This window comes from Kogia breviceps, chromosome 10 (assembly GCF_026419965.1).
Source record: "Kogia breviceps isolate mKogBre1 chromosome 10, mKogBre1 haplotype 1, whole genome shotgun sequence".
Taxonomy (NCBI): domain Eukaryota; kingdom Metazoa; phylum Chordata; class Mammalia; order Artiodactyla; family Physeteridae; genus Kogia; species Kogia breviceps.
The window spans coordinates 33,816,643-33,830,404 of record NC_081319.1 but is presented as its reverse complement, the minus strand read 5'-3'; the positions used below and the strand labels follow the sequence as shown (position 1 = coordinate 33,830,404).

At 44.7% G+C, this 13,762-nt stretch overlaps 1 protein-coding gene and 1 pseudogene across 10 annotated transcripts in view; both read right to left on the bottom strand.

Moving 5' to 3' along the window:
• Positions 1-13,762, bottom strand: part of ERC2 (ELKS/RAB6-interacting/CAST family member 2) — a 969,444-nt gene that overhangs the window by 153,141 nt on the left and 802,541 nt on the right. The gene's annotated exons all lie outside the window — the stretch shown is intronic.
• LOC131763743 (uncharacterized) lies at positions 5,642-6,302 on the bottom strand (annotated as a pseudogene).

Genomic DNA, 13,762 nt, shown 5'->3' with positions numbered 1-13,762 from the left:
GGGCCTTTGCTAATTTGTATGACAGCTTCAATGTAAATAGCACACATCTGCATGGGTTAAAAAAATAGCCACTCATTGCAAAGGGCAGTGTACTGTGTTTATTTATCATCAACAACTGGAAATCAGGTTCTGTTTCTGGTCTAGAACAGCTGATGGTTTGCGACAACCTCCAAGGCATTTTGAAATAGTTTTAGTTGACTGTTGACTTTAAAAATTATTTTTTACTCATTTTATTTTCCATGATTCTTTCTCAACTCCCCAGCTGGGAGAAGACAATGAGCACCTATCAAGTTGGATATTTATAGTGTGTGTACTGCATACATCTCATCAGGCATACATACCTGACAGTTGTCTGCTAATGACCACACTCTCTTTCTACTATTAATAATCCCTATTTGCTGGGCAGGCAGGGTAAGGGCTTCTCTCCTTTAGTCCTCTCAACCACCCTAGGAAGAGCATATCCTCACTGTGCTTTGAGAAATGAGGAAACAGAGGCACAGAGAGAGTTAAACACGCTGACTAAGACGGTATACTGGAGAGCATCAAAATTGGTATCTGAACCCACAGTGCATGTTTTTAGTAATCTATAGTACCAAGCAGTAGCCTCACACTTTGCTACTGAGCTGGGCTACCAGTCAAAGAATACATATAAGCATAAAATTAATTCTTGACGGGTGGGTGAAGGAATTCATTCAAGAACAGTAACTCAGGTACAGAAGTAACATCTTTAGTTTTACTGAGACAGTCAATCGTCTCTATTGAATTTTATTATACTTTATACACCCCCCCATACACATATATTTCACATGTGTATATACATGTCCCAAATCGCTATTTCTAGAGTCATTTTTCTCATGAATTTCTCCATTGTTCACTTTAATTCTATCAAATTCCACAGGTAAGATAAAAGATTACTCCTACTGGCAATAATGATAATAGCACCAGCTGCTAACATTTTTGGTTGTTTACCACAGGTTGGCAATTTGGGAAGCAATCTGAGAATTCAGCTTGAAAACTGTAACGAATTATTATAATCTGTCAAAAGAGCACCATGAAGCAATGGCAAAGATTATATGATATGGAAAGACGATCAAAGTATATGACGTGCAAAAGAGGGATTTATAGAATAATTTACATAATACAAGCTCATTTCTTATAAAATGTGTGTGGGGTGTGTGTGTGTGCACAAGTCTAGAAGAATCTCTGAAAGAACACAGAGGGGATGGAATTGGGGATGTTCAAGAGGGAACTTTCACTTTTCTCTTCATGCATCTCTAATCTGTCTAACCTTTTATGAGCATGTCATTTAAATTTAAACAGCAATAAAGATGACATTTAAAAGCATTCCCTGCCAGCTGACACAGGCATCCCATGTCACCACTGGTGAGCCCCACATGGTAATTCCTGCCACCAAGGCCATGTCTGCTCTCCTGGGTCATGTATTCACCCAGCCCCAGCTCTGTCTCGGAATGCTCACTCCATCGCAGGGTCTCAGGGCTGGCTAAACCAGCTAAAACACATTGAACATCGTTCTGTGTGATTCTCTACCATCCAGGTCTCCCCCCACCCTCACCCTCTGCATGCAGCCAAGACAGTGTAGCTGAGAACTGTCTGCACTCCAGACAAGGGTGCTGAACGTAGCCCTCTTGGCGAGGAAGGCTTGCTTCAACACAGCTGGTCAAGAGGAGATCAAAAGGAAGACACAGGTCTCAGCTCCTCCAGCTAAGCAACCCTCTAAGTTCCAGTCCTCCTTCACCCCTGGCCTGTGCAGCTGGCCTACCCATGCTAAGCTCGAAAACTGGTGTGAAAAACTCGTACGCTCAGTTTTTCAGAAGGCGCGCTGCCTGGCCTATCTGCAGGACACACCTCGGGTGCTGGGTGGCAGCACCTGCCAATCAAATGGCTTTTCCGTGTGAGCCTACTTCCCCCGAGCTTTGAGAATGTGGTTTCCAATCTGACTTTCATGTTTCAGGGCTGAAGTTTCAAGGACGCATCTGGACAAAATATGCTTTCCATATAGGCCAACAATTTATTTATTTATTGCTTATGACATTGTACTTGGCAGCTAAGGAGATATAAAACAATTTGAACCACTCTGCAGAAAACGGTTGCAGAGTTGCCACTGGAGACCCCTGTGGAAGATAATAGAGGAGAACGGAATCTTGCAGATCTTTCTGTAATTGACAGACAGAGCCTCAAGAGGCAAGTGCGGCGAGCGGGCATTCCTGTTAGGAGCTCACATCTCTTTCCAACCTCAACTCCTGCTTTGGCACAAGCAGGAGACCAGAGGCATGTGCTGGAAGCCCCATCTGACGGGGCAAATGAAGCCAGTGTGAAGGACTTCGTCACCCACCCCTAGCTGCTGGACTAGATGGAATGTTTGGAAGGGTCTCTTGAGCGCTTGCTAACGTGGTGACTAGTGCTGACTGCTTCCTTCTACCCCTTTCCCACGGGCACTGTTAGTGCCCCACCTACCTCTCACAGCTGACCCTGGCCTGCCTTTGCCTGCCGGCTTCTCGGGCCCCCAAGGCCCACCCAGCACAAGCTTATAGCAGGGGAAGGGAGTGAAGATATTGGTGCCTCCGGGGAGCAGCCCTCAGCCAACGACTGCTGGGAGGGAGTGTACGTTTACCCCAGCTGCCTCATGCCTTAGGTGAGTCACTCTGAGGCACGTGTCCTACATTGGCTCCCAGAGGTCCCTACAGGATCAAGCTGCAGTCACCAGTCAACCACCGCGATGACTTGATAACAGCTCCTCTATTGGTTGCTTTCCCATCCCTGTACTACTCCCCCACTGCCCTATTGATGTTTCCTGGGATCCCATCCCAAATAAACTACTTGTACTGTATCTCTGTTGTAGAATCTGCTCCTGGGGGAACCCAAATTCAGACTCTCCTACCCCCATCCCGCCCAGCCTTTAAGGTAGAGATCATAAATTAAAACCCCAAGACCAGTTTCTGTCAAATGGGATGATTGTTTGGCTTGCAGTCTTCAAAGGGAATTCAAATTAGTTGCTGTAAAGTAAAAAATGGGATATTTCACAAAGAAATCTAGATTCTTGGTTTTTCTTTTAAAAACTGCACAGATATGATCATACTGGGCCTGTGTTCCCTCATGGAATGTGAGGCTGGAGCTGACATGGGATGCCTCTGTAAGCCAGGCCTGACTACCCATTCCAACCCATTTCTCAACCGGTCTAGTTCCCTTATTGACATTTCCAGTCTGGAGCCTGTATACAGCTGGGTTAGCCAGCCTACCTGTAAGGCTAGGTGCGTTCTTTCTCTGTGTCTCCCTGCCTTCCTGAGGGCTTGTACTGTCATTGTATTGCTCATTGAAGCCTGGACCATACCTAGAAAAGTATGTGAGCAGAGGGGAGTATTCTGCCAGAGGAGGCAATGATGTAGGTAATCAGATAGCAGCTAACAGCTAATGAGTACAACTATGTCAGAGGCCTGCTCAACCTTTGCATCTTTTTTTTTCTTTTTCATTTTAGTCTTCATAGTCATTCTATGAGGTAGATCCTGTTATTCTTCTCATGTTTTACAGGAGGAAACTGAACCTTAGGGAGTTGGAAAACGTGTCCACATACCCAGTAACGCTGAAGCTGGGATGCAAGTTCAAGTTTACTTAATTCCAACATGCATGCTGTTCTTTCTGTCTGCTCAGCACCCCCTGTCCAGGATGTAATAAATAGTTACTATTCCATCATACAGGCCTGGCCTCAAGTCTGGGAAGTTGTAAAACCCACTTTGTCAGTGCAAGGAAGAAATCCACCTCTAAAAGGGAAGTGTCCAAAGTTGCCAGCACCAGGATGCCTGGTGATTATTTTACACGGAGAACTCTAATAGATGGATGGCCCGCAATGCTTGCCAGCTTCTGACCAACCCAGTCCCTCATAGGCAGACTCATGGGGAAGCCAAATTTGACTTCAAAAGCCAATTCGTTCATTTACAATGATATTATGCCATCACTGCAGAACCTTCAATGTCTATGTATGGCAAGTGCAGTCCTTTCCCTATAGATACACCCTTCAGGGAAGCAGTGTTTTCAAAATGATTTTAAAAGAGAATAGGAGGGATCATGATGAAAGGAGCATGGTGTTTCCAGGACTAGGGTTGTTGGCTGAAGCAGGCATTTAAGGGCATCATGCTAAGAGGCCCCGTGTGCTAATCCACAATGAAGACAGTAGCTTTCATGGGAAGAGTGACTGCTGGATTCTATGGCCACAGCCTCCTCACTCATCTCTCCATAAGGATAGACCAGCCCTCAGGAAGCCCCATGGGTACAGCTCCCAACCGCTGGAGAGTGCTAGGATAGGCGTCCCCAAGATTCTCCTCTCCAACCCCATTGCTCTTTGCTTCCATGGTTGGGTCACCCCTCTCCTGACACACTCATTCTTTCTTTGCTGTCAATACATTTATGTAGCTAGATCCAGCCTGGTTGGCCAGGAGCCATTTTGGCTCTTTAGGGCAAGTTGGCAAATCTCTGCTCTGATCCATTCTATGTTGCTTTCATGGGTATGCAATCTATTTTCTTTATTTCCAAGTTCTTGGGGTGGGAGGGAATAATCTCACCTGTCCTGCAGCACACAGTGTATTTCCTTTATGTCTCCCTGGCCAGAGTATGAGTATACAAGGGCAGAGGCAAGAAAGCCAGGTGGTGAGAACACAGACTTTGGAGTCACGATAGATCACAACTCACATCCTACCTCTTCACTGACTAGCTATTTTTTTTTTTTACTATTGTTATTATGATATTATATTGGATATATTTCTTAGCCTCTCTGGAACCAGGTTTCCTCCTCTGTAAAATTCAAGTAATTATTTCTTTTTTTTTTTTTTTTTTGCGGTATGCGGGCCTCTCACTGTTGTGGCCTCTCCCGTTGCGGAGCACAGGCTCCGGACGCGCAGGCCTAGCGGCCATGGCTCACGGGCTTAGTTGCTCCGCGGCATGTGGGATCTTCCCGGACCAGGGCACGAACCCGTGTCTCCTGCATCGGCAGGCGGACTCTCAACCACTGCGCCACCAGGGAAGCCCAAAGTAATTATTTCTAATTCAAAGATTTACTCAAAGGATCAAATAAGTAATGTGTGTAAAGTCAAAAGGAGTGTCTGGTAACAGGAGAAATGTCCAATTAATAGAACAATAATAATTATAATAATTATGGCTGTGACTACACCATGTCTCGTGTGTTCCCTACAGCTCTGAGGTACAGCTCCCACCATAGATCTCAACAAATACTTGCTAAATTGACTTGAACCAAGACTCAGTAACAGACACATCAGGACTCAAACTGGCTTACTGAAAAAGACATTTATTAGCTCTTGTAACTAGATCATTCAGGACTAGGCTGGCTTTGGGCACAGCTGAGTTCAAGGGCTCAGACAATGTCCCTAGGGATCTGTCTCTGCACCCCTCTCTCTCTCTCTCTCCATCACTCATGTCTGCTTTCTTCTTTTTTACTACCTTCTCAGGCAGGCTGTGGCCCCCGGTACCCCAAATGCCATCATCCCAGCTTGCAATTCTATAGAACAAGCATTTCTTTATCCAAACAGTCCTAAACTCAGAAACAGACTAGCTGGGTTCTGTGCCCACCCCTGAGCCAATCACTGTGGCCCAAAGGACAGCTCCCTCTGAGTGATCACGTCTGGGGGTTGGGGATTCTGATTGGCTGGCTTGAGCCAAGTGCCCATACCTGACACAGTGCTGGGAAAAGGGTAACTGCCCCAGAACTGTGGAAACAAAGGAATTCCCCAAAGAAAATCTGGCTGCTGGTTTCAGAAAAGAAGGAGACTGATTATGGGCAGGTCAAAGCAGTAGATAGCAGCAGATAACAGCTGTACACCACTGCTAGGCACTGAACATATTTCACACACTTGCTCATGAAAAATCTCCCTCTCCTGATACAGAGTTAGAGTAATAAGAAGACTGAAGGACCATCATCAGTAAGTGGATCTCAGCAGCCCTGACCTGTCAGCCTGTGACAGGGCTTAGCTATGGGGTCATAGCAGCCACAGGTGTTTAACCAGGCAAATGTTACCAAGTCTCAGGCCTGCAGGCTCTTCCCAGGGTCCAGTCCTAACTGACTGGCAGCCCTGACAGGACATGTCAAAGCCAAGAGTCAGGACACCTGTCAAGACATTACAGCACCTCAAGACACATGGAGTGGGCAGGTTATAGGTGCACTGACCCTTCCCCAAACCCATAGGGCAACCTGCACCCACCATCTTCAATGACAAAGGCATTCTCTGCAGAAAGCAAGAGCAAAGAAAAGAAAGCGAACATTTGAAACTGCTTATCATTTCCTGCTTCACTAAGGAGTTGGGACATTGTTTTCTTGAAAGCTTCTGTTCTTGTCAGCATATTCAAAACAACCAAGAGGAGTCACCTGCTCTGAAGCCCCAAGACGCCCATCCACAGAGGCGCTCTTGGCCACCCCACGCAGCAGAAGGAAGACACGCTTCCTGGCTGATCCCTTACTCCTCAGGCCTTCTACAAATTACAGATTATAACCCCATCTCACCTCTGTGGACCACAACTTGGGCCTGTCAGCCTAGAAGAGTATTTGGAATAAGATTTAGCCAAGTCAGGCCTGGCTGTCATCCTAGACTCCCTTTTCTCCCTCCATGCCACAACCAAATTCCATTGACTCTCCTTCCCATATAGCTCTGGAGTCCACCTGCCTTTCTCTCTCCCTAATCCCAGCCTTCCTCTACATATACCACACTTCTCTAGCCTCCCAAGGGTCTCCTTGCATCCACTCACTCTTCAACACCCATTCTTGACAGTTCCACCAGAGGGATCCTTCTAAAGCAGGGGTCCCCAACCCCCGAGCCTGTTAGGAACCGGGGTGGCACAGCAGGAGGTGAAGCTTCACCTGCCGCTCCCCAGCACTCGCATTACCCCCTGAGCCATCCCCTCCCCGCTCCCCCCTCCCTTCCCTGGCCCATGGAAAAGCTGTCTTCCATGAAACCGCTCCCTGGTGCCAAAAAGGTTGGGGACTGCTGTTCTAAAGCACCTACATCTGATCATGTCTCTGCTCAGCTCTTTATTATAAGGGAACTTGGAAACCATTGAAACAAAGTTCAAACTCCCTAAAGCAGTAGAAAGCCTTTCTGACCTCAGTCCTTACTGACATCTTCAGCCTCATCCTTTGCTAGTCTGCCTCTTTGCCTTCCATACTCCAGATATATCTATGGACTTAGTATGTTTCCAGATCAGACCTCCATTATGACATTCCTTTGGTCTGGAGCATTCTCCTCCCCCCCCCCATATTTGCCTGGATAACTCCTATTTTTCCTGTAGGTCCCACTTTAGGGACCCCAATTTTTGGTTTCTGAAGCCGAGTTTGGTATCTCTTCCACATGTTCTCATGATATCCAGTACCTACTCCATCACAGCTTGACTATACCAGCCTGCAACTGCTTGCCTATCCATTCTTCCTTCTCTAGGCTGGAAGATCCATGAACACAGAACCTGTCTTATTCATCACTGTATCCTCAGCTTCCAGTGCAAACTCTGGCACATGACAGAAGCTTGGTTCATATTTGTTAAATGTTTGAATATGTGAATGAATAAAGGCAAGGAGGAGTCTGTTGCATGCTCTGACTTTCCGTTGGTTGAATTTGAAGTCACACTTTTTGTAGAGACAACTGAGATCAAATCAGCACATTGGCCCGCCCTAGAAAAATGTCAGTTATGCACCACATTTGCTCCACTTGATACTCCTTTTGGTTCCTGATGTTTATGTTCAAGATATAAAAATGTCTCCACCACGGCTTTCACCTCTAGAATTGAGTGCCTGGTGTGGGGAAGAGTGTACAATCTTTGACACAATCTAGAGCAAGTGGGACCTCCAAGGATTTGAAGAGAAATATAAGAGTGTGCACTGTGCTTTGACTTGAAGTGCCTGGGTGGGGGGAGCAGGAGTCTCCTGTTTCCTTGACCAACCAACTTTGATTTTTTTTCCTCCTTGCTCAGCATCTGATGGTGTAGTATTCCAAGGGTATTAAAACAAGGTCAGTAGGCTTTATGTGACAAAAGGCATTCTTAAATGTGAATGTTTAGCTAGAGTTTAAATATCAGTGGTTTTGCATATGGAAACATATTAGCCTCATATTTAATTGTGAAATATAGCATTCATGTGAAATACAGGCTAGGCTGTGATGTCCCATAGGTATGGGTTGAGTTCCAGCCCTGCTATTTATAAGCCATGTCATCCCTGCCCATGTATCTAACTTCTGTGAGGCTGAGTTCTCTCATTTATAAAGTGGAGATGATAATAAAAGCACCCATTCTTGTAGGGCTATTGGAAAGAATAAGGTAGGGAACACACATAAAGCACCCAGCAAAGCATCTATCACATGGTAAGCATTTAGAAAATGTAACCTACCCTTTGTCGTATTATAACATTGGACTCTACCCTGCTTCATATGCAAGGAAGTAAGAAACACAGCAGCCTGCTATTGGTATCCAGTTTTTGCTATGTCCAACACAGAGATGTTGGTTCAACCTCTGTATTAGTTTTCTATTGCTGTCATGACAAATTACCACATATTTTGCATATTAAAAAAATTCATTTATTATCTCTCTGCTCTGGGTCTCCCAAGACCAGAATCAAGGTATTGGCAGGGCTACTGTCTTTTCTGGGGCTCTGAGTCATTCAAATCATTGGCAGTATTCAGTTTCATGTGGTCACAGGACTTTCCTTGGTAGCTGTCAGCTAGGAGTCATTCGCAGCTTTTAGAGGCCTCCTGCGTTCTCTGGCTCATGGCTCCCTTTCTCCAACTTCAAAGCCTCTCATCATACTTATAATCTCTCTGACCTCTCCTTCTGCATCTCCTCTCATTCCTCTTTTGTCTTCCACTGCATCTCTCTGACTCTTCTGCTTTCCTCTTCCACTGTTAAGGGCCTGTCATCATATTGGGTCCACCTGGATAATCCAGGATACCCTCCCTATTTCAAGATCAGCTGATTAATAACCTTAATTCCATCTGCAAAGTCCCTTCACCCAGTACCCGGATAAGTGTTTAAATAACCCGGGACAGGAGTCTTGGGGAGACACGTTTGGAATTCTACTTACTACACCCTGTTATTTTTACTTTAAAATCTGCAACAAAATCCATGTCAACACAGCACACTCATTAGGTATTCAGTTTTGGCTATTTTGTAGAGTTGGCTTAGCTGGGAAGAAAAACATGAAAAAGTTATTTTCTAAAAGAATGGCCCACCTCCTTTCCTGAGAGCCTAATGCTCTTTTCAATACAGAGTTTTGCATCCATTTATCAAGGAAATTCCCTTTATTCATCTCCTTTTCCACTTTCTGCTCAATAAAGTCCATACTATTTTAAGGAATTTTTAAATGTAGCTCTAAGGTTTTTATCTATGAAGCTCAACTCCAACTTTCAAAATGTCAGCCAGCAGTGTCCAAGCATGGAAGACTATTAGGCAATCCTGAATTAATCCAAATTGAAAAGTGTGGGCTGAGAAACTTGAGATTCAGGTTGAAATGTATTTGCCAGTTGGCACCCAACCCTGTTCTCATCAGATTATCAGATTCACTTGATATAGAAACTTAAAATGCTGAGACTCTATTCTATAGAAATACTTGCCTATATGTTTGAAGACAGATACACGAAATTGTTTACTGCAAACTTGTTTGTCATAACAACAAATGGCAAACAATCTAAATATTCATCAACTGTGAGTGGCTAAATAAAACTTGGCAGGGGAATTCCATGGAATATTACTATAGCTATTAGAAAAGAATAAGGCAGATTCACATGTACAAAAATGGAAGGCTGGGCTTCCCTGGTGGCGCAGTGGTTGGGAGTCCGCCTGCCGATGCAGGGGACACGGGTTCGTGCCCCGGTCCGGGAAGATCCCACATGCCGCGGAGCGGCTGGGCCCGTGAGCCATGGCCGCTGAGCCTGCACGTCCGGAGCCTGTGCTCCGCAGAGGGAGAGGCCACAACGGTGAGAGGCCCGCGTACCGCAAAAAAAAATAAAAATAAAAATAAAAAAAAAATGGAAGGCTTACCAAGACAAATTGTTAAGTGAAAAATGCAAATCACGGAAGAATCTGTATAATAGGATTCAATTTGTGTTATCAATGAAATGTGTAAATGCATATATATTTTGTAAGTGCACATCTATGAATAACTGGCACATGCTGCTTCTGAGGAGAAGTGTGAAGTTGGGAAGCAGAGGAAGAGGGTCATCTGGGTTTCAAGCTGTTTGCTTCAATATAGCTTAAATCTTTTACAATCAGAATTGATTGAATAATGAATCAATCATAGACTAAAATAAATCAGACTAAAATAAAAATTGGGTGAAATATACCAGGCTGGACATACTACTGAGGAAAAGGGGGCATGTATTACTTCTACAAATGGGACTTGGAAAATGATCTTATTTTAAACCCTTTTCAGAAATTAAAGCCTGTCAAAGTGCTAAAATAAATAATCTCTGAATATTTCAGCCCCAAATCCCATGCTTATTAATTGCTGCAGTAGAGCCAAGCATAAAACAGGCTGGATGAGAAAGGGCTATTTGTTCTCTAGTTTCAGATGACTGTAACCTTCCATAGACCTAGCACAAAGTAGGTGCTCAATAAATACTTGAAGAATAAAACAAAACGATTCAATTTGGGAAAGTAAAGTGGCTGCCTCTGATTAATTAAATCAAGCATACTAAAGTCATGGTACTGTATACAGATATACGAGATTCGACCCAATCCCAAGAATGAATGGACAGAAGGGAAATGATTCCATTACAAAATATAGGCAAGGAAGATTTGGAATGCAGGCAATCCTGAGTGTAGTACTTTAAAATAGAACAAAACAAAAAAGAAACCCCTAAAAAACAGAGCCTGAAAACCAGATTCTAACCGTATGTAGCAGCCTGGGATACAGGTCTTACAGGCTGCCTGCCAGACTGGCCAGCAAAGGCGAACAGGGCTCCGAAGTTCTGTCCCTCCATATGTGGAATTCAGGGGCTGGAATAAGTGACTGTTAAGCTCCCTTTCAGGGCCAACCTCCAGCAATCTGTAAGTGGCTGCTCCGGTGGGCCCAGGAGCCTCAAAGGAGCTGGAATCAGTTCTCTCAGCTTCAAAGGAACAGAGCCTTGGGTTTGCATGTCAAATGTCAGAGCAAACCTAAGCCTGGCCCCCACCTCCTCCACAGATCACCTGTCAGGGGCTGAGTTGCAAGAGTCAAGGCAGCCCTTTCATTTCAAAGGGGAGGTGGGGAAGGGAGGCAGAATGTGGCAAAATGCCACCCGAAAGCCCTCAGCATAAAACAGCGCATAATTTTTCGTTCTTAAAAAGCCTTTTTTACTCTTACTCTTTTTATTCTGTTACAGCAGTAACTTTACTTTGGCTTCACCAACATTAAATAAGTGACTAAGTGAATAAACACATACAGCAAACAGAAGTACCACACTGGCCCCTAGATTCTAAGCAGGGGAATGCAAGGGACCCCATTTCTAGAGATTCATGCACACTCTTTGCTGCTGTTCGTTTGTTTCTGGCAATAACCGAGCAACATTTTCTAGTGTGACTATCCTGTGAGCCACAGGCTTGTTTCTATATTGTACCAGATGCTCTTCCACTAACTCAGCCTCGTGTTTTCATCAAAGTTTTGTGTATTGACGATGTACATTCTTGCTACTCAAAGTGTGGTCCACACACCAGCAGCATCAACTTCGCCTGAGAGTAAGGTTGGCAGATAAAAGATAGGAAATTCAAATTTAACTGGGCATTCAGCTTTTCTTCTCCTCTAAATCTGGCAACCCCACCTGGGGGCCTGTTAGAAATGCAAACTGTCAGGCTCCATCCAGACCTGTGAAATCAGAATCCACATTTAATAAAATTCTGGGTGGTTATAAGATCCAAGAGGCATTGTTCTACTTTGTTCCTGTGAATTAAATCTTTTACTCTTAGGTCTTGTTGGCAAATTCTGATCTCATATCTGTACCAAACCCAGATGAAAAGAGTAATCCATTAACAAGGTTGGTTTGTATGTCTCCCTCATTGGAGGGTTTCATAGTGTATTCTATTTGTAAATGCAGCAGTTTCCAACCTGGGCATACCGCTCACTTTCAATCACTGATCAGCCAGAGCTGGTCCTGCAGGCTGAATCCCCATCACTTCGGAGGAGACGCCAGGCTGTGTTAATTGCTTGCTGGGTGGTGGGGAGGAGGGGTGGGGTTACCATCTCGCCTTTGATCAGGAGGGAGAAGTAATGGTTTTACTTACATCCTGCTTTGTCTCTGCACAGGCCCAGAGCCTGAGGATCCATTTCAGGCTCTCTCTTTCTTCCTGGTATTCTGTTACTGCCTACATACCGTGGCCCAGGGCTTGGGGGGTGGGGGGAAAACCAACGCTCTTTGTGGTACACCCACATGACAGGCTTCAAAATGGAAACAATATTTAAGTCAAACCTGGAAGATCAAGTTTGCTCAAATCTCACAACACAGGGAGCTTTTGAAAACTTCAGCAGCAGGTCTGGGTTTTTGATGGGGAGAGGCGAGCTGGGATGGAGAAGCAAGACCCTGTTAACAGATGCCGAATCCCCACATGGGAGTCAACATTTCCCTTTATTCCTTATAAATAGTGAGAATAGTAATAATGCACCCAGATAGAGCCTTGAGAGTTTCCAGGTGTCTTTAGAGACACACTCTTCTTCAGTCCACAGAATAATTTGGGGGGAAGTGAAGGTGTAGAAGGTAACCATCATTAGCCTCGTATGACAGAGAAGGCACAACCAAGTAAACACATTTTAAGAGTCAAACAAGTCAAGACACTTCCCTCAAGTGACACATTTCCTGACTCCTAAAACAATGTTCTTTCCCTGCTGATAGAGGTTCATTTATTTGGTTACCCCAAACTAGTCAGACCTCAATAATCCCTCATGGGACTGGAAGAAACCTTAAAAAGATTCATAGAATCCTGTTATGGGTTGAATTGTGTTCCCCCCCATTCCCAAAATTCATATGCTGAAGTTCTAACACCCAGTACCTCAGAATTTGACCTTATTTAAAGATAGGGTCATTGCAGATATAATTAGTTAAGATGTGGGTGCACTGCAACTTTAATTCAACATGATTGGCATCCTTATAAAAAGAAGAAATTTAGACACAGACACACCCACTCCAGGAGAAAGCCACGTGAAGATGAAGACAGAGATCAGCCTGATGTATCTACAAAGCAAGGAATGTCACAGATTTCCAGCAAACCAATAGAAACTGCAGAAAAGGCTTGGAACAGATTCTGTGTCACAGCCCTCAAAAGGGACTAACCCTGCCGACACCTTGACTTCTAGCCTCCCTAACTGCGGGACAATCAATTTCTGTTGTTTAGGCCACCCAGTTTGGGCACTTTGTTATAGAAACGTAAATAACTAATACAAATCCTGAGGTGGGAAGTACCATCTTGGCGCTAATGCTGATGCTGGCACTGGGCAGAGGGTTTCACGTGCATCATCTCACAGCTTTCTCACATCAAATCTGGGATGTAGGGTGATTAGAAAGGATGAAGCTGAGGCTCACAGAAACTGAGCTACTCAGTGAACATGACACAGCCAGCACACGGCCAAGCTGGACTGACACTCAGTCAGTGTGAGTCCAGATCCTGTTCTCATAACCAGTAAACATCACAACTTCAGGTAGAGTGGCCAAGACAACTAACTAGCATCATTAAGCCCTTTCTCTAAGTATGCCAGGTGCTTTTAGGAACTCTTAACACCACAGTGAGGTAGAAATGA